The sequence below is a fragment of the Castanea sativa genome, chromosome 12, assembly GCF_040712315.1.
Source record: "Castanea sativa cultivar Marrone di Chiusa Pesio chromosome 12, ASM4071231v1".
Lineage (NCBI taxonomy): Eukaryota > Viridiplantae > Streptophyta > Magnoliopsida > Fagales > Fagaceae > Castanea > Castanea sativa.
In genome coordinates this window covers 31,741,842-31,761,452 of record NC_134024.1, presented here as the reverse complement: position 1 = coordinate 31,761,452, position 19,611 = coordinate 31,741,842, and positions in this window count along the sequence as shown.

The following is a 19,611-nucleotide window of genomic DNA, read 5'->3' as shown; positions in this document are numbered from 1 at the left end:
GGACTAGGAGTCATCAGTGGAGAAACTGGGGGATCGGCGGAGGTAGGGATAAAAGGAGGCACTTGCTCTATAGGAGGGGTCTCGATCTGGTCCCCTGAGCCGTAGGCCACCCTCTAGAACTAACTAAAGAGAGCTTTTTTAATTTGTAAAAAAAGGTGCAAAGGTGCTACTCTAGAGTTTTAGAAAAGAGAATTAGGCTTTTAGAGAAAATGAAGACCAAATATCACTCTCTGTGGCTAGGATTTTTATTGGAGACATAAGATGAGTATTTATAAGTTAAAATTAGAGTTTTCAGGGCTTTTTAATGGTCTTTGGACATACCCAAAGGTCTGTGGGCTGGCTCACATCAAAGCACAATGTTTTTGGGCCCTTAGAATGAAGTTTTAAAACCCAGAAAATCGAACTGCTCAGTTGGCCTAACTTCAAATGGTCATAACTCACTCAATATAATCCAAATTAGGCACAATTTGTATTTAAATTGAAACCCATGATTTCTAAATTCCAATGAAACAAACCGCACTCAAAAAATTTTTGTGGATCAAAATTTATGGTCAAAATAGTGAGCAAATGTCATTTTCAGAATCATTTTCAAAGCGATTTGAGCACTTTTAAGCTGTGATTACTTCCAAACTATCAAAATAACTTCAATTACCTTTTGTATACATGTCAAGCTCACCATTGGGACCGAGGATTAAAGTTTATTAACAAGATACAAAATGAGATGTCTACACCCGGAGTGAGTTGTCTGTCAAAGTGCATGAATATCTTCGAACAAATGACGAAGTTTAGATCCCGAGCTTTGACGAGACTAGGATTCGGCTTGATGTGTCGAGAATCTACAATGAAAACCGAGAAAGAATAGTTAGTGAAAAAAAGGGAGGGGGAGGAAATTAAGCAAGCTAAATTGTGCAAGACAAGTTCTTAAGGGCCATTGACCTACTCTCCGAGGTGAAGTCGGACATATGAGCTCACTAGCAAGCCAGTTGCTGCTCACCTTTATAAATTCCCCTTGGAAATTCCTTTTGGAATTCGGGAGGTAGGATATTATCCTTATTCGGGGATCCCGAACTTTGAGGTAATAGCCATTGGTGAGGCTACCACAACAACTATACAAAAAATTGATGTCGGGGTGGGTAAGTTTTAGGTTGTATAGCCTGTTAATTCGATTGATGCAGCTTACTACCTTGTAAAAGTTGGGTAGACAATAGTTGAGGCAAAGCCCATAAAAACGAAGGGTCTTTAGTAGAAAGGGATCTAAAGAGAACCTAGTCCCACCCTTAAGGACTGCCATTATTGGGATGAAAATCACCCTCAACAACCTATCATTTTCTATGTCCCCTTCCAGACAGTACTGGATTTGTACATCTTGGGGGATATCGAACATAGCTTTAAAGGCCACTACGGCGGCGTCGTTATTTACTAAATGGGAAAACCCCATTACTGGTAAAAACTAAAGAGAAAATAAGGCATAGGCCAAAAGACTTACAGGTTATTTGGTCTTCTCGATAAAAGGGCTATTCTCTGGTGGAAGGATTCTTGGGACTTCGAAGGATTTAAGTTGAAAGCTCGAGAGGGAAAATGAAGTAGATAAAGTAAGTAGGGGAAAGTCAAATGATATTTATAGGGTGGGGAGCAATAAATGTTTGGGCAGGAAACCTGATAACCACCCCTGTCCTTTATCCCATGCGTGCCTCGGTAACTGAAAGGTCAGGCAATCTTGGCCGTTGATCTTGATAGCTGGCTCTACGCATGCTTAGTGCAAAGGTTGTCAAATCCAGCACATTTATTGCCTGACGCTTGGTGTCTCCAAGAAGCAGCGATCACTTCAGGCACAATTCCCCACGCGCCGAGAGTGTGACCACGATCCCATCCCCACGATCTGAAGATGGGATTGTGGGGGCTATTTTATGAACCATGAACAAAGGCCCAACCCGAAATCACAGCATGCTCCCTAAAATTGGCACGACCTGTCCTGACACCGAACTGAACAGTATCGAGAATAAATCGAGCACCCCTAATGAGCCGTGGACTAGAGATAGTGCCTTGGGGGAATCTGCCTACCAAGCATGACCCAATGTCTGGTGCAAGTTCCAAGGAGGTCATTTCGGGAGTGTGCAACGGGTCTTATCTAGTCAGGAATATGGTGCAAAGGGGGACCCGCCTACTTTACAAAAGGGGGAAGGAGGGTGTGAATGAGGGCTTGGGAATATTTAGGGCAGGGGGAGACACAAGGGAAATAAGGATAAACATAGCTTAAGGGTCAAGAAGTCTTGCTTGGCTGAGCTTGAACCTTCTCGGGGGTCAGGGAAAATATTGTGTGGATCTTAACTCAACACAAGAGGTCTTATCGGTAGCAATTAGGGTCATCTCTTAGGCCTTCCACTGTGGGATAATCCCTACCCAGTATACATATAAATTAGGGGCCCGAACCCAAGAGCCAAGTGTTATTGGGCTAGGCCACCACAATGTCATTTTGAAATGTTAAACTATAGTTTTAATGAATTTGTCATAATTTATAATTTATATTTTGTTTGTCATTATTTATATGGAGGAAGATAAAAACAAAAAAATAAAAGATTTGATATTGGGTTTACAAATCTAAGGACACTATGAGAAAAATAAATAATTTCTTTAAGATTCTTAAATAAATAAAGCATAAGAATCTTATTAGATTCCCAGTTAAATCAAACATATGAATAGTTGCATTCCTAAATTACAAAGCACCATATTCCTAAGAATCTTTATAGTGGTGTAATGTGAATTTCCTCATACCAAACACCACTTTAAGTTACTAATGCAACAACTTTTAACATATAAATATAATAGACTTATTTTTATGTATTGAGGTCCAAGAACAAAACTTTTACCTTCAATAAAGGAGTTGTGCTGTCTTGTTTTAAGGTGAAATTTCCTTCCAATCATTTTTTTTAATTATAACTTCTTTTCTTGATTATTGGGATGGAACTTTAAAGTGTTAATCAAAACTAAACAAAACCATGTTTTGGGCTTTTGGACAAAAGTTTTGTGAGATAGGTTATATGTTACTAATTCGAAACTTCTTGTAATTATAAGTCAATAATAATCAAAATTGCATTTTGTCTCAGTTTAGTGCATTTAGATTAACTCTTTTTTTTTTTTCAATAGTTTATTAACTTATTTGCATCATGGTTTTGAAACCCGGACCGGACCATACGGTCGGACTGGAAAAACCACGAACCTCTCAGTTTTTGCGGTTTTTTTAGTTTCAAGAACCGCTCTATGGAAAAAAAGCAGAGACCCACGCGAACCGTGATCGGACAGTATGGTTTTGAGAACCATGACCGGTTTTTGAGGTTCGAACGGTTTCTTTTTGTTTCAGCTTTTTCGGTGAAATTTGGCTAATACACCAGTATGAAGTAATGGTCAGATCTAGAAGAAATGAAAAAGAAATAAAAGAACATGAAGAAGAACAAAGATCGGAAGGAGATCTGATAATTTTAGATCTTGAACAAAGGGATTTGTAAGGAAAAAAAAAAGAACTAGGGAAGAAGACAAGTTCCTCAAAAAAAAAGAGAGAGAGAGAGAAGAAGAACACCAATCACGCCTTCGTCTTCCGCTGCCGCTTCTTCTTCTTCTTTCTTCTTCTTTTTCTTCTCTCTTTCTTTTTTTCGTTGATGGAGATCACTCTGTAATTTCCTCTTTTTCGCTGAATACTACTGCTATGTGTTCTCTTTCTTTCTTTTGTTACTCCTTTTGAGTTGGAATTCCCAAGTCCCTCACGTTGCTAACATTGGAAAGATGTGATGTGACATGCGTAGGTGCATTAAATATTTAAGTATGCCAACAACCATTAGATTTTCGGCCATTAAATTTTCAGCTGCCCAACATGATGTGGCATGCATTGTTAGGTGCATTAAATATTTCAAGTATTTTTATGAGGAGTAATGCTCTATGTACAAATTATTTTGTAATATTTTAAAAAATGTTGATGTGGTCAGCTTCTTATTAATTTTTGTTTAGACCCACCATTAATATCACATTTTTATTTACTAATAATCGCTCACCATATCAGCAGTTTGTAAAAAATTTTGTAAAATAATTTGTATCTTTTGCATCATTCTTTTAAGAGTAATATAGTATCACAATATTTTACACAATTTTTTCTAAATTTGACACATGGCAAAGTGTGAGTAATAAAAAAAAAATTACGGGAAATTATTATTATTATTATTACAAGTTTAACTAATCAATATATAAATAAATAAATAGATATTATATTTAAATTTGCTTAGGATTTGATATTTCTTATTTGTCTTGTAAAAGTAATGATATGAAAATATATTTCAAATATAGATATTTATATTTAATTGGATTATTTTTGTTAAATTTTCTATTTATACTAATTTAATATATTTATTAATATTTAAAAAATTATTGAATTAATTATAACGTCATCACGGTTTGATTTCGGTTCGACTTTGGTCTGACCTTAAAAACCTTGAACCTCTTTCTTTTACCGTTCATTGAACGGTTCGGGTCTGATAACCTTGATTTACGTATCTACATTTTTTTTTTAACTTTCACTTTTTTAAGGGGTGACCACAGGCACTAATTAGGTTAATCACCTAGAATATATGAGGGGGGAAAATACATAGACATACAATGAACTTAGACATCAACCTATCTTGGATTTAAGTTTAACCTAAGCAAAATCAGCAATGCCATATTATTGCGGTCACTACCAGAAAAAATTCCAAGACCTTAACCATCACAAGAGTAAGAAGACAATAATATCAACAACCCTGTATTTGGTATTCAGTGTTCTTCTATCTGCATCTTCTTTATTAATAGATTCATCGTCTTACTCCCATTTAGAATTTCATAATGATGCTTTCAACACCAAAAATAGCACTTAGTTTAAAAATATACACTAAAATAAATGGTTGATACTTTTTAAACAAGACAATTAAGTAGCTATCATAGCCGTCTTAGGCTTTGTTAGTCAATAATTTATCACTTTGCAAATTAAAAAAAAAAAAATTCCTCTGCAGCTCTAATTAGTAAAAAAATGAGTTATGGATATTAAGCAGAAATATTTTTGGGTTTGCAATCCAACTTGTTAGTTTCTTGAATAATTTTTTAATTGAGCAAGCATAACGTGAGCAAAACCAGCCATAAAATTAGTGAACGTTCAACGAATTAAAGTAAAAAAAATGATTAGCTCGGAACGTGGTAAAGGGACAGGACTCTTGAAGGTGTTGCTCCACATGGAAGACAATGCGAAGTTTTGCTGGTCTTCAGGCAACATGGTCGTAGTTACCTTATGGTGATTAGGGTCAATTGTCCCAACCAATATTTGCAAAAGTTTTGATGTCACTACAACAAAATGTATTTTTAGTGACGAAAATTAGTGAGGAAATATGTTTCGTCGCTAAAAATACAGTTTTAGTGACGAAATATGCATTTCGTCACTAATATTGAAAAAAATTATAACATTTAGTGACGAAAAATAAATTTCGTCACTATTGTGATTTGAAAAATGGGCGCCAGTGAAGGGAAACTTTGGCGTGAGTTTAATTAATTTATAGTGACGAAATATTTCGTCACTGTAGGTATTGTTGTGGATAGTATTAGTAACGAAAACTTTTCGTCACTATAAGGAAGAATTAGCGACGAAAAATATTCGTCACTTAAAATAATAAGAGTTTTACACTTAATGTTTTTAGTGACGAAATCACAATTTGTCACTAAAAGTATGTTTTAGTGACGAAATATAAAGTTCATCACTAAAAACATTAACAAAGCTGGGTTCTTTAGTGACGAAACTGACATTCGTCACTAAAAACTTAAAAACTCAGCCTTTTACTTCACTTCCCTTTCATTTTATAACTTAAAAAGTATGCCTTTCTTTTATTTCAGCCTCCTAAATACAAAAGCCTCCCAAATACACCACAGAACCCATTCGCGACGACTATTCCCACTTGTCGACTCCCATTCGCGACGATTCACAGTCACCGACTCCCATTCGCGACGATTCACAGTCACCGACTCCCATTCGCGACGATCTCGGCTCCCACCGTCGCCTTTTCGAACCCATTCTCAGCGATTCTCGACGATTCGAACCCATTCGTCGCCGATTTGAACCCATTCATCGCCGATTCGGACCCATTCGCGACGGTTTTGAAGTTTCAGATCCACTCGTCGCCGATTCGGACCCCTTCATCGCCAATTTGAACCCATTCGTCGCCAATTCAGACCCCTTCGTCGCCGATTCGGACCCATTCGCGACGATTTTGAAGTTTTGGACCCCTTCGTCGCCGATTTGAACCCATTCATCGCCGATCCAAACCCCTTTGTCGCTGATTCGGACCCATTTGTGACGGTTTTGAAGTTTTGGACCCATTCGTCGCCAATTCGGAAATATTGTTCAGTTCCCACTGTCGCCGATTGGAACCCATTCGTTGCCGATTAGGAACCTTCGCGACGAAGTCTTCACCGGCGATTCAGACCATTTGCGACGATCCGGACAATATGTATATCTCACATATTTAAGAGTTGTGCTAGGACCACATAAATGACCACAATATTGTGCCACAACTCTCCACATAATGAGTTGTGATTAGCAAAGGTGTGTCCCCACATGGCCCACTGACACATCTTTGCCAATCACAATGTTGTGGTCATTTATGTGGCCCTAGCATAATTTCATATTTAATTAAGAGTTTTGTACAATTTTGTACATTTCTTATAAATTATTATTATTAATTATAGTTGTCCAAAAACACATCTAAACAGGCTCCAAGTGTCTTAATGGGTTAAGGTTATTTAATTATTTGACAAATCAGCTGGTTGCAAAACTAACGTGGACAATGGACACCTCTCTCTCTCTCTCTCTATGTGTGTGTGTGTGTGTGTGTGTGTATATATATATATATATTTTGTTGAGAGAATGAGAGATATTTGTTGTTGTAATCTCCTCTTTCTTCCTTTTCTTGCCCTTTAAAAAATCTTTATGACCCATTGTAGTGTCATTTCTTGAATATTTGTCTTTCTGAGTAATATTGGATAATGATGGTCATAAACTTTGGCCTAATTCTAGGAACATGATTGATTTACAAATTGACAAGCTAGGTTAACTTGTCATTAGGTAAGCCTGAGCTGAGCTCATCATTATTCCAGTTGGATTATCTTGACTCTAATTAGTAGATCTACTAGTGGTCGATTTAAGTAGTAGGTAGTAGGTACTAGGGGGTTGTGGATCAACCGAGCTTAGTCAATTAGTCGAGCTTACACTTATTAGATTCAAAATTTCACCTTTTGTTTTCCTTAGGACTAACTACGTAGAGTTAATTTTAAAAAGAGTTTTTTTTTTTTTTTTTTTTTACAAAAAGGGAGGGAGAGAGATGCGTATATATATTTAAGGTTGTTTTGTCTTTTAAAATTTTATTTATAAAGTTTAAATTACTAATAATTTAGTTAATAAATAGATGAGTATGTATAGGATTATTTTAAATAAATAAAATTTAAAATATATTGTTGTCTAAAGGTATAAATTCAAATTTTAAGCACATCTCAACAACAAAATCATCAACTCTCAAGAATTTTAGTTTTTGTGAGTTTAAACTATTGAGAATTTATATCTCTCAAAATTTATCAATAGTAAATGAAGCCCTAAAAGATCAAATCAAAAGGAAATTTGATAACAAGTATGAGAATTAGCTAGATTTGATAATGCTATACCCAAATTGGCCTAGAACGAATTATATATCACTCGATGAAAATGAATTTGTGCATGTCGATCGATGCATATATCAAATCATAAAAGAAAGGACTAAGGTGAGAGACTCATTATATAACTCTAACTTATCTAAGTGTGGAATAAGAGTAAATGAAGTGCAATAAACCTAAACACTACTCTAAGCCATAAACAAGTACAATAAGCAATAAATGTAAAACTTAAAGAGAAGGGAAGAGAGATGCAAAAACAAGATAACAACAAGACGTATTATCGAAGAGGAAACTGAAATACTCGGCAAAAAACCTCTCTGCGGCCCTCCAAGCTAAAATCGATCCCCTAGTGAATAAGTTGGAGTACATGAATATTAGAAAGACTTTCCAAGCCTAATCTACCCAATGTACCAGAACCCTCCAAACCCCTGCTACCAACGGACTTCTCAGAGTCTTGTCTCCACTAGTTATCTGGATTCTGCAATTCCAATTGATTACATTCACCACTCAATGGATTCTTCCAATGCTTCCCACAGGCACCAAAACTTCTCTCAACTATAGTACACGAATCTCTAACTCTCAAGTGTTTGGCTAGGTTTTTCTCTCTCAAAAGTTTCTTGTAAATATTCCTTCTTCTTACATTTCGTGGGTAATGAGGGTTTATATAGTGTTGGTAAAGCATGGGAAAAGACACACTCAAAAAGCAATCAAATAGTGAGTTTCACGGGTCACTCGCGACTTGACTTGAGCCGCGAATAACCGAAATCCAGCCTGACAAGGACTCTTCAAATTCCAACATGTACTTCTCAAGTAGCCTGTTTCGCGGCTCAACAGTCACGAGCAACTCGCGAAATCCTCATCTTCACAAATTCTTCACCAAGCTCTCACACACAGCCCTTACAATAAATCCAACAAAAATACAGGGAAATGATTGAACAGAATTACAATCAAATTTGACACGGAATTAAAGCCAACATAAAACATAATTGTAAATTACAATTTTACAATCTCCCCCTTTAGCTATTTTGTGACCAAACCCCTAAACAAAATCTAGACTTAAAACGTGAGTATGAGAATGTTGGCAAAACTCACTCACAACTAAATCTAAAACCTTATGAAGCACTTGAACCATATACACATGTATCCTGAAACGCTTACACATAAAAAATAACTTCATTAAATATTAGACAAGTAGAATACAAGGCATGTATAAAGAACAAGTAAAATGTGATCAAGAAAAACAAAAGATACAAGAACATATAGCATAACTTGATCAAACATGAACAGTCATTATGAAATGACCACAATGAACATTTAACGAATAAATGATCATCTGAACACGCAAGCAATTAAGAGCAATGCAAAAATTAATTATATGTCCAACAAATACATGATGCATTAAAGAAAGTAAAGCAAGAAGCAATAGAAAACTCAAAGCATCAAGAAACGGCTATAAACACCAAGATACACAAAGTACTAATGATAAACTGAGTTTTAAACTATAGTACTAAAAGTTTTAAAGTAAAGCAATGTAAATGAACATAGCATAATAAATTAGCTATAAGAGCAGTAAAATGGCCTAAAAAATCTGCTCCCCCTCAAGATATACTCCCGCTCAGCTAGATACTACTCCCTTTCTTTTACCGGAATGGCCAAAGGTTCACCAAATTTTAATATGAGTGGAGAGAGCAATGATTTACTCTTGAAGATACGTCATCTGAGTTGTGGTGTATGCACAGCAATCATCCAACGTCTGTTGCATAGCTTCTTAGTGAGCACTGGAAATAATCGAATCTATCAAGAAGCAACGACCCAAATCCATGGAACATGAATTTAGATGCATGACTAACTTGCTGATCTTACATAACTCAATAAACATAATTAATTTAAACATAATTCAATAAAACTCCAAATAAACAATGCTCTTAATAAATCTTATACAATACTATATCCACAATTTAGAATAATCTCCAAAATATTGTGAAATCTAAAGCGGAATAAAAATAACTAATAATCCTTTAAGGCTTCAAGTATTATTAATGTCGCCTAAAAACTCTCACGCTCTACCGTGCACCTTACAAAATAATCCAAAGGTTTTGTTCCCCAACTAAACTTTAATTTGAAAATTGTAATGATGGGGTGAGCCACACATCCAGTAAATAATTATACACAATACACAACAGGATAGAGTCAAGCATAGCACGAGTATTTTTATTTTTCACAAACTCATTCAATGATATCAAATATAATTATTCCAAAACATATAATAAATCACTTAACGCATATTTAATCACATCTTAAAATCATTCGAAAAAACATACACATAATCAATCAGAGCACAATGTCACATATACACATATCACATATTCTCACATATAATCTTGTGAGCGAATATCAACATCTAACTCTTGCTAGTGAGGGATCAACATTAATTTTCACATAAAACCCTGTGAGTGAGCTTACACATATATCTGATCAAATCTAAAAATACTTATTTTGAGCCACATATCACAAAAGCAAAGTTTATACAAAATATAATAGTGTACTTGATATTAACAATTATTCCAAATACAGAGGCATATCAAAGATCACAATATCAAATTGAACATAAATCAAAGGATGCTTGACTTTCTTGGGGCACGAATAGAAATTGAGGAGTTTATATAAATATTTTTTCAATTCTTGAGTAAGTCTAAAAATTCAATTTGCTAAAAGAAACATTTTAAATACAATTTGGAAAATAGGAATAGGAATATGAATTTGAAATTACTTGGTTTTAAACAAATTTAAAGAACAAGAATCTTTTGAGAAAACCTACTTTGAACCTCAATTCTTTTCAAAAAATAGTTTAGTTTAGAAATCATCTTTTAAATGAAATTTGGAAATTCAAAACGTTATTTAAAATTCGAAGTTTCTTTTTAAAACATTATTTAAAAAAGTCGAAGTTTCTCTTTCAATGATGTAAAAATGCTTTTGATAAACTTTAGAAAATGTGAGCTTAAAAATATAAATTTGGAAAACCTTTAATTTCTAAGAACCTAAAGAACAAAACTTGTGCATATTATGCATAATTACTTATAGCACTTGAATCACCATGAAAGTCCAATTGAAACACCCTCCAAGTAGTCTCAAAACACTCTCAAATTGGACCTATAATCAACCATGGGAATTACTTAATATCCTCCACCAAATATAAAGCTTATCGAATTATACAAACTGACTCACCAAGATTATACTTTGTTGAACTAATTAATAACACTAATGCAAGGAATCTCTACCCAAAATGTTTCCTTGAATTTATCAAACCTTAGAGGCAGTAACCAATATATTGTAAACTCAGGATTTGATATATGCCCCAACGGAAAGTAAACCCTTACACATTATTTAAGCTTTATAATCTTGACTTTTGTTCTAGAATACAAGCTGTAGGGACCCTAGGATTTAATACAAACATAAAAGCCATGTACATAATCAAACCGTGTAACTCGAGGCTTTACTCTAGCACGTTTTGTAATCTATGGCTTTATCTAGACAGCGTACAGTGGCTTTGTTCTTAAATGGAATCCGTGGCTTTATAATCCCAAAGTAAAAAGAAAACGTTAAGCCCATCTAATCTATATGACCACCAGGAAAACGTAAAAGCCATGTTGTTCTTGAATTAGGATATGCAATCTAGGAGTTAATATATATATATATATATATATATATATATATACATGAATTAAGATTTATACTGTAAACAATCCCCTTTTAAACAATCTACCCATCACTATCGATTCCACGATAAGGTTCTAAATTTTTATTTCTTTGATTCTAACAAATGAGAAATCATACCTGGGATTCTTCGGTTGCCGCTTTAATTAACTCCAAGGAAAAAAACACCTCCTAGCCTCCTTAGTGATGAAACCCTTCTTATGAAAACCTTAATTTATCTTTTCCTCTACCTTATATTTTAACGCATTAGAGATGTGGGCTTGGTGGGGTAGTGGGCTGGAGTTAAATCCCACTTGAACTTATCTCTTTAGTCTCCAAGAAGCCCATAAAACATCTTCTTTTATTTATTTATTATTTTAATTGTTGCACTAAATTGTATGCACTAAAACTTTAAATCTTCTCACCTATTTGTAGCACCACAAAATTGTCTACTCCCATCTTACCATGCATACACATATAGTACCTCAACTCTGTATTAACAATGACGATGACGGCGATGATCATAAAATCAAATCAGGGTATTACATGAGGTGGTGCATATGGCTATCCCTAAGGCTGAGCCTATGGCTGCTCCTAAGGTTGAGAGGGTGAGGCTTCCATATCTTCAGGTTCAAGGGTGAAATTGTTAATGTCTTCATCAGTGTTGCCACCCTCATAAGCAGTGTCCTCACCTTCTACTCTCTCTCTTCTTCTTCATTGCCTGAAATACGTGCTTTACTTCTAGTCAATTTGTGGGCTGATATAGGATCCTCTCGTCTCATTTTGTTCATCTTGATGGAATTTTCACCCTTTCACGGTGAAGGATGGACATGATCAATCCCGAAAATGGTAAAGTCATCCGAATGGTCTTCTTGTGAACACATAGAGTAAAAAGATGGAAGATGTGAGCACATATGTTGATGTTTTTCTTCTTGTAGAGATCAAGGAGAAATACAGCCCTCGGTTGAGACAGAGTTGTCAAATTTCTCGCCGAGTAGAGATTGAAGAGCAAGATATAAGCAAAGACCCTCATCTCTAGAGAGAATTCAATCGTATGCAAGGATTGCTTCTTCTTCTGTCCTCCAAGCTCATCAACAATGGCTTGGATAGGAGTCGAACCCAACAATTTAGTTGATCACCTTCAACTCTAGCATTTGCAAAGTGTTGGGACTTAAATAATGCTCCTAAATGTAGGATTGTCACAAAGTAATAACTCAGTAAGTCCGAGGTCGAATCCACAGGGAAAAGGGAATTGATTAGTAAACCACTAGATAATCAAACTAAAATAATAAAGTTTAATTGAAGAGATTTTTGATGGTTTAGTAAAGTTAATTTAAATTGAGAGAAAATAACAATATATTAAGGTGCTAAGGTTTAGGGATCCACACACAACACATCTATTGATAGTTTTAACAATATTTATTTTATAACTCAACTAAAATTCATACGAAGGATGATCTTAGTCAGATGATTTAACAATAAAAACTCACGAATTAATTGTCTAGGATAGTTTCATGAAATTGATTAATTTTAGGCAAAATAAAACAAGTGAATTTTTTCGCAAGGAATACTAAGCATTTAACTTGCTCAGAGTCTACGATAAATCAAAGAATTATACAAAACTAAACACTTTTTGAGATGAGTAAATCAATGAAAAACCTAATAACATAAGAATTAAAATCATAAAATAATTGTTAAGAAAATACTAATAAACTGTTGGCTTTCACCCCTTGCTTAATGCAAGACTTCTAGAAAGCCATGACACAAATAAAACTCAAAACACTATAAAGAAACTTTAAGAAGATCTAAATTACATTCCACGGCAGCCCCCCCCCCCCTAAAATTTGCCCTAAAGACCCTTTAAATAGGTCAAGGAATCCTATTACAAGTTGAATTCCTATCTGGAGAAAATCCCAGGTTTTTAGGCTTCACTTAACCAACATTTTCGGCCCACTTATTTCAAAATTCGGACCTTTGGTAAACTACAAAGTTGTACCCCTTTAAGTTAACTTTCCCACCCAACTTGAATCATATTGACTGGACATATAAGCCAAAATTTATGCTCCAAATACTAACTGGTGTGCAAGCTGAAATACTAATCCGAATTGGACTTGGATTTAGTGTAAATTTCCTTTGATTCCTTGCTCCAATTGGACTCAAATTTAATTAGGTTGACCTTCTTTGACTTCATCATGGCCCTTGTAAGAGTAAAATCCGTAAAAGTAAATTCCATTAGCTTTCTTCTTTGCACAAATCCACTTATTTAATTTCATTATCCTAGAAAATACAAATTCACGCTTTAAAATTCAATTAAGCACAAAATTGATTATTTAGCATTATTCCAAAACCAACTATAAAATGCATGAATTAAATCAAAATAAGTATGATAATGCTTTCTAATAATGATATAAATATACAAAATTAAGCTATTATCACAAAGAATTCCCGAATTATGGGTTCGCAAACTCTTGCAAATCCACTCAACAGCTTCGACCAAGTTTACCTCCCTCTCTACAATGATCACATCCCCTTTGTAAATATCCGAGTGTTTCTCAAAGGCTTCTCTATCTCTAAAGATCTTTTCATCAAACTTTTGGCGCTTGGTGGTTTTCTTTGCAACAATTTTCTTTCTTGGAGACATCTACAAAAAGAAACCAACACAAACTATATGCAAAAATGGCAACAAACTTGATTAAATACAAGTTAGCACAAAAACCAAGAATAATAAAAGAAAACTCTCTAAAATATGAATAAACGAGCATAAAAAAGACACATGAACGTGTTGTACGTGCTATTAGGTTTAGACTGACTTAACTAGCATGTTATGTGATAGGGTGTGTGCATCAAGTGTGCATGTGCAATGCATGACCAATGCATAACTAAGCACTCATGGGGTAAAGTGTGTAAAACACACAAGCAATGATGAAAACATGTTAAACATGAGTAAACATGGTAAACCCCAAAATTTGGAACTCATTGAAGTCCAAAAGAATGAAAAAATACCATTGAGGCATTTTATCAAACACCTAGTGTACACACACTATACACATATGATGAACAATGCATGAACATGTTAAAATCTTGCCTTAATACATGTTCAAAATGCCACATGGGGCCAACACAATCAACAAGAAACAAAATGGGACTAAGCCCAATCAAAAAAATTGAAAAAATTTTCAAAAAAAAAATAATTAAGTTTTCCCAACCCAACAAAAAAAAAAACCCCAACCCTATGTTTGAAGTGATCTAAGACAAAATCAAAGGAATAAATAAAAGTTATATGTTAGAAAATACCTTTGAGAAGTCCAAGAATCAAAATCCAAGGAGATTTGATGAAATTTTGAGTTTTTGTGGGTGGGAGTCATGGAGTGCAAAAAGACAACGTTTTTGAAAACTGATTTTTTGAGCCCTTTAAAAACTATCTTTTCGTGCATCTTGCGAGTCAATGACTCTCGAACCAGTCGTGAGCCTACTCGCGAAATGTGTAGATGCACAAGGCAAATTTCGAGGGACAGGTCTAAGTCGCGAACCACTCGCGAGGGACTCGGAAAACTCTTTGCCGAAATTTTTAAGAAATTGAAGTTTTTTATGAATTTCACAACTTGTGACCACTCACGGAGGCAGTTGTGAAATGGCCAAACACAAAGTTTGTCAACATTAATAATTTGATATTTCGAGAAAAACTTTAAGGATCAAAGTGACAAAAATCACTTCCGGATATTTTTGGATCTAATCATCAAGCAATTGAGCACACACACATCACATTTGAACAAGTACAATCACACAAAGGAAATAGACATTCATTGAATATTAGACTTGTGTGTTGTGTGTGGGAATCAAGTATGAATAAGTCCATTGTCTAGTATGAAGCTTCAATGATCAATTCAATCAAGTCATACACAAATAGCAAAAAGTTAAGTGACCTATCTCACTAATAGAAATGAACAAATATGACTCCTTACCAAAGTGTTTACAATAATTGAAAACTTTTCATTTGGCTTCCATTTTTCATACATTATGATCAATACAACTCAATTTTTTAGCAACGATGCCATGAAATTTTTTATATGTCTTTAAGGAATAAGCCTTTGGCTTTGGCATCATACATTTTGAATACAATTTTCTCCATCTTTTTAGAGATTGACATTTGAAGAGCTTTTTGACCAAAAAAAAAAGTGATGAGATATATAGGAGCAAGTCTACGCATATATCAAGATCAATCAAGACTATTGGCTAGACATTCATGACAAGCTTGAAGATCTATTTACAACAATCAAACCTAGATTTCTAGATATCACTCACACTTAAAGTGTGCATACATAACAAGCTAAGCTTCTAAATGCACTACGCCATTAGTACGAAGGTACTAGGCCAAACTCAACATGTGATATGACACAACACAAGCGATCAAACTTTTTGAGATTTTATACTTTTTATAAGTTTTTGGATTTTTACTCACTCAAAACAAAAACAATAAATTAAGATCAACAAACAAAGCAACCAAAACAAAAGGCATTAAAAGAAATATGCTAAGAAGGAAGTATTGAAGTAAGAAGAGTACATTTGACATGGTGCATGAAACTACGACCCTAATACATTGGAAGTATTAATGCATGGACATAGTGGATAAATCATGCATAAGTATCCTTCTTCACCCACACCGCACGGGTGCTTTGGGTGAGATCCTTAGACAGAGGGGTATAACCAACAAAACTCTCAAACCTTGGGGTGAAGCTAGCTAGGCATGATGAAAGTTCATAAGCATTTCCATGACATCTCCAATGAGTTGACCATCATTTTCTCGCTTAGCTTGCTTTCCTCTTGGTATTCTTCTTGTATTTCCTTGAGAATGCAGAGAATCAGCCCTTTCGAGAGCATGAAGCTTGAATCAATTTGGTTTTGTGTGCCCTCGAATGCCACAATAGTGACAAAAATGCTTCACTTGAGGTCCCCTTTGACTCTTAGGCAATGACTTCCCTTTTGCCTTTGATTTTGGCTCAATGTCCTTCTTCTCAACAATAGGGATCTCAATCTTGGGCTTTTCTACATCCTTTTCCAATACGAACTTCATCTCCCTTCTTGGTTCGGCACTTGAACTTCCTTCACCAGTGTAGCCTAATCTGGTTTTGTTTGAGAAAGGCTTTTAAGATGAAAGAACACTATCAAACTTCTTGGTTGTGATGTGCTCCACTTTGATATTAGATTGAATCACTACAAGTTCGAGAAACTTGATCTTTGAGTAAGCATTCAGCAACCCCTCTTTCAAGTCTTCAACTTCACACTTGGCATCCTTGAGTTGTGCAAGAGTGGATTTGTGATCTTCTTCAATTCTTTTCATCTTCTTGATTGCACTCTTAGCAACTTTAGCATATTGGTCACAATCCCCAAGCAATGCTTCATAAATATCTTGAAGTTTCTTATCACCTCCATTGAGGTACACTTCCTCATCATCCGAAACTTTATCTTCTTCAACATCAAAGTGTACACCAAGTTCTTCAACCGATTCACTCAATTCATCTTTGGAATCAACCGAGGTAATTGCCATAAACACTAAATAGTTACCATCACCATTGCATTCTTCTTCTAAATCTGAATTTGAGCTCTCCGAGTCACTAAGGGTAGTTGTTAGCACCTTACCCTTTCCTCTTAAATAGTTCGGACATTCCTTCTTCAAATGCCCATGTCCATTGCATTCATAGCAAACAATCCCTTGAGGTGGTGATTACTCTTTTACATTCTTCTTCTTGAAGTCTCTTTTTCCATTCTTGGAGGATAAGAATTTTCCTTTGCCAAATGGCTTTCCATTGTTCTTAGTCTTTATAAATTTTCGGAAGTTCTTTGTGAGATACGCCACCTCTTTCTCAACATCATCCTCATCCGAGAAATCACCGGTTCTCTCATTTATGGTTTTGAGAGCAAGCGATTTTCTAAACTTGTGAGAGGGCAATCCGAGCTGATAAGTTTGAAGAGAGCCAACAAGCTCTTGAATCTTTGATCTCATCCAAATCTTTACTCTCCTCAATGGTGGAGACTTTGGCTCGAAAGCTTTCAGGTAAGGATCTTAAAACTTTCCTTACAACTTTGGCATCAATCTTTTCTCCAAGATTGAGCTTGGTGTGGACACAACAGAAATGGAGTCACCACCTAGTTTTTGCAATGGTCTAGGAACCATATATATAGTGTCCTCTCGAGGAAGGACCATTGATCTTACTAGACTGCCCAACCCTAAGGTTAGCCTCTCATCATTGTGTCTTACATCTTAACCTCATTAAAAACAGCTTCAACACTTGCATCTATACTCACACACACACTAACATACATCTAAGCATACAACATGACATCATTATCCCAAAACACATACCTATCTAACTATGAAGCAATAAGAAGCCAAACCATGCACATATACAAACCCTAGCATTCATCTAGCATGTGAAAACCCTATCATGTCATACATCTAAAACAAGGTAGTAACTCAATTATGACAGCAAGGTATCATGGCAATCACAAAATTATATAAAGCATGTAATTGGAATTAAAAGACATAAGACAAATATTCAAACAATATACATCATCAAATGCATGTTCATACCGATGCATAACTTACATTTACTTACCTTTCAACAACGCAGCAACTATGGCATCATGTATGAGCATGTGAATGCATGTACATGACATCTTAAACAAGAAAACTTCAATCTAACAAGTTAAAATCAAACAAGCAAATAAAACATGTGAAACAGGAACTTAGATATAGATATGTATGCAAAAAGGACTTAAACATAGGCAAAATATGCGAAACAAGCAAACCAAACAAAGCAAAAATTCGAATTAGGGTTTCTAGGCAAATACCTGCATGTGTAGACAGAGGCCTGCGTACACAGGATTTGACCTACGTACACATGCTCACGACATGCGTGCGTAAGATTGTTCGAAAACCCTAACCTAAAAACATGAAACAGAAAAACATAGCATAAGAGAAAAACATAAATCTAACAACTAAGCATGCTTATAAGCGTCGAGCAAGCACAAAGCTAAGCTAAACAAGTATATATAAACATAAACTAGACAAGAAAAATGGATTAAAATGACAAAAGAAAGAAATAAAAAATAAATAAAAAAAAGCTCCTAGACAAAAAGCTAGAATGAATACCTTAAAGCAAAAAGCTCCTAGGCTTGATTTTTTTACCGTTCCCCTTAGTCAAATCTATCACAGTCTATAAAAACATGATTAGCAATGTTAAACTAAAAGGAGTAGGACCTGAAAAGGTTCCGATCAGATAAAATTGACTTGAGGGTGTTTTGTGAAAAACTCTCTTTTGATTCACTATTTTCTAGTGAATCTTATATTTTCCCCGTGGGATTTCTCTATGTTTTGAAAATGTACCATGTAAAGCTTTATATAGTGGAAAAAAGGGGTTTAGAACGGCTCCCAAACGATGTGAGATTCATTCAAACCTCAGTCATTATTGCAAAAAACTTTTCTTTTTTATGTTTCCAAAACCCTAGTTGCGTACGTAAAAGTGTGCTAGCGTATGCAAGCTTTAGCCCACATACACAAGCTGCCAAAGCTTTGCTATTGGCATTTACCAAAGCAAGTGCAACCTTGTCCCACTTAGCCCTGGGTGTTGTCGGTCTCATCCAACCATTCTCAACGGAATCATAAACGATCTCATCAATAGTACATAGAAAGCACGCATACGTACTTTCCAAAACACATAGTTACTCCCATCAGAGAAGGGAGGTGCATTGAGAGATTAAGATCTATCCATCTCTAAAGGGTTCTAGGATCACACAAGTATAACGAAATCCAAAAAGTGTACCCGCTCTGATATCAATTGAAAGCTCAATTAATGTGAAAACACTAATGCTTGTTTAGACCCCTCCAATTTTAAATTATAGCTTGATTGCTTATATTCTAAATTATCTAAGTACGGAACAAGAGTAAATGAAATGTAATAAACCAAAACAGTACTCTAAGCCATAAACAAGTACAATAAGCAATAAATGTAAAGCTTAAAGAGAATTTTAGGACATATGTGATTCATGTTAGGAACATATGTCAACATTTTATGTATTGGCTAATCCTTTGACAAAACGCACTTTACTTGTAATTGGGTAGACTAGGATATGTTTAATACTTCAAGGAACAAGGTTTCAAGTTCAAGTGTTAAAGCCATGCAAGTCTGTCCAAGAATCAAGTAAGGAAATGTT